Here is a 3,143-nt window from a genome sequence, read left to right on the forward strand (position 1 = left end):
AAGTATGTGTTTTATTTGCTGGGCCTCCTCCAGCAAATGTCACTCTGCATAAATAACTTTTCCTGTCTCCTTTTTCGTATTAAGAAATTTCACTGGAATAGCAAGGCATTCCATCTTTGTGTTTTAGTTCAGATACCACTTTGGTTCATATTAACTCCTAGTGGTCTATCATAATCACACATCCTGGAGATCCATTTGAATGACTAGGAGCTTTCATTTTTATTCTGTTTTTGTTTTTGAGATTTATCCTTTAGTTAGAAAGATAGTGTGGTAAGATTGGGAGGGCTGCATTTGTTGTTTATTCAGTATAGCTCATCTTTTTTGTTTAGCAAAGGAAGTTGCTTTGGTAAGCCTTAGGTCAAAGGTTTAGGTCAGGTTTTCAGTATGTTCTGCAGCTGCTCCTTTGCCTAGATGAAATTTAGGTAGAAGCCCTATCACCACTTAAAGCAGCGAAATGTTTATCTGTTTCATTTATTGAAGTTCTGTGTAAGATTCTGTTTGAAAAAAATGGTGGTTGTTTTTTTTTCCTGCTAAAATCTATTTTGAAAGCTACTGACTTATGCTATCTTGATCTTTGAGATGTTGGATAGTTCTCGTTTCCCTCTTAAGATGTTTCTTTTTCTTTTTCTTTTTCTTTTGTTTTGAGACAGGGTCTTGCTCTGTCACGTAGGCTGGAGTGCAGTAGCCAGAGCATGGATCATTGCATCCTTGACCTCCTGGGCTCAAGCGATGTTCCTCCTTGGCCTCCTGAGTAGCTAGGACCACAGGCGTGTACCACCACACCTGGCTATTTTTTATTTTATGTTTTGTAGAGATGAAGTCTCACTGTGTTGCCCAGCCTGGTCTCGAACTCCTGGGTTCAAGCAGTATTCCTGCCTTGACCTCCTAAAGGGCTGGGATTACAGGTGTGAACCACGCCTGATCTTTTAAGAAATTTCTATTTCTTTAGTCATAAGATTCTTTGAAATGTTATTTAAAAGTCTGGAAACGTTAGGTTTAATAGCTTTGGTGGTACTTCATGTTTGTCAGGACATGACTGTCTGATGACACTAGGACCTAGCAATGTCTATTCAGCAGTTCATCATAATTAGCAATGTAGCTTTTAGTTTGGCATTCTTGTACACAGAGTGTCAACAGTTTCTGCCTTCGTCTAATCATTCTGCTACATCACATCATAACTTGCAAGGTTGAAGTTACCAAATAGTAAATGTGTAGTTGCAGATTTTGCCTTGATTTCTTATAAAAGCACTTAATGATGTGTACAATAACCTCTATTCACTAGATTCAGAATACTTAATATAAAAAGAATAACTACTGAATGTCTTGATGATTTCTTAATTTCTGATACTTTGTTTCTTTACTGTTCTTGGCAAGTCAGCTCTTGGCAGACTTGCATGGCAGCCAGCCATTCCAGGATTGATTCTTTGAAAAGAGCAGTGTGTCTTTAAATCTTTCCTTCACTCCAGGCATCCTGCTTGGTGCACATGTGCATAAGCACATCACTGGGCTCTTTCATGGAATGAGTTGAAGTGCGCCTTTGTATACATGATTAAAATTGAACCCTCTGGTGATGTCAAGAATATTGGTCCTTTGGGTCTGGAAGAGAGATGATGCTCTGAAAACTAGCAAGATTATTTTAATGAACAAGGGAAGACTCATTGCCAAGGGTTAAATAAAAGATAAATGGAGTTTTTAGTGACTTCATTAGAAATAATGATTTTATTGTGTTTAGTTGCCTCTGATTAGCCTTGTTGCGTATCTTTCAATTACTAATAAGCTGCTGCCTAGTGGATTTTATATAAAGATGCTTACTGTAGTTTTTAAAGGTGGTGTTGTAGAGTGATTTTACTTCATGTGATGCCAGGTTTACACTTTTGAACTTGCTATCAGAGAAAGAAATAGGCGAAGAACAGTTTGTTTTGTATAATGTGTCCTTAGTATATTAGGAGCAAGGAAATGCAAGCCCATACTAAAAAAGAAAGGCAGTTGATGAAGTGACAGAATTTTTTATCATCTTTCTTTTGTTTATTTACAGCTACACTGAAAATCAACAATGAGATTAGAAGTGTGAAAAGATTGCAGCTGCTACCAGAATCTTTTATTTGCAAAGAGAAACTAGGTAATATAAACATTATTCAACTTTTGGAGTGAAACTCTGTGAAATTCGTGTAAGAAAAAAATCTGAAAGATAATGTTCAAAAGACAGAAAATTTCTATATGAGATTAAAGCATATTGAAGATAATGTGGTTTGCTTAAGAATGCAAAGGTTTAAAAAATGCGAAAGTTTTGCTTATAATTTGAGGAGTTTGTTTCTTTCCTGTTTTTCTTAGCGTCATAGAGTGCTGAATTATATTGTTATGAGATAACACTAGTATGTAATTTATTACACTCTGATGATAGTTCATAGTTTCTGTACTAATCTTTGGAGATCTCTCTGGTATCATATTTAACCAATATGGAGATCTGTGTTTCATGGAAGTAATTCAAGTTCATTATTAAAGATTATTGGAGGAAAAACTGCAATCAAAATCTTTGTTTAAACCTACATAAATTTGATTGCTGTTTTATACAGATTAATAGTTTACCAAAAGTTTGCATTCTAGGTAAGGTTTTGCCTAAACTCTATAAAATTATTAATAGATGCAAACAAGACAGATTTTCCTTTTTATCATTTTTCAGTTAAACCAAACTGTGAGAGGCAGTTACAGGTGGTTGGAGGAGAAGAGATAAGGTGGAGAGGGGAACTGACATTTTTTAAGTGCCTGTTACATTCTGTACTTGTGTCCGTACATATGTTATTCCATGTAATCTTCTTAGTAAACTTAGGAGGGTTTTAAGAGCCTAGTGGGAATGTTGTGGTACAGTGAGAAGATGGCATTTATAGCAGTCCTTTAGGAAAGGCTGGCTAGATTGACATTGTAGCTTTGAAGGTCTAAAGACTTATTCTTGTTCATTCCTAGGGGAGATCAGCCCTGAGAGATTGATTTATACTAACTAAAACTGATAGGAAAAGGAGACAGCAGAATACATATTTATAATGGTCTCTGGTTGAACGTAGAATCAGAACTTGGGCACTAGGTGAATTGAGCTTTTTTTTTTTTGAGATGCAGTCTCGCTCTGTCGGTAGGCTGGAGTGCTGTGG

This window comes from Colobus angolensis, unplaced genomic scaffold, assembly GCF_000951035.1.
Source record: "Colobus angolensis palliatus isolate OR3802 unplaced genomic scaffold, Cang.pa_1.0 Scaffold457, whole genome shotgun sequence".
NCBI classification, from domain to species: Eukaryota; Metazoa; Chordata; class Mammalia; order Primates; family Cercopithecidae; genus Colobus; species Colobus angolensis.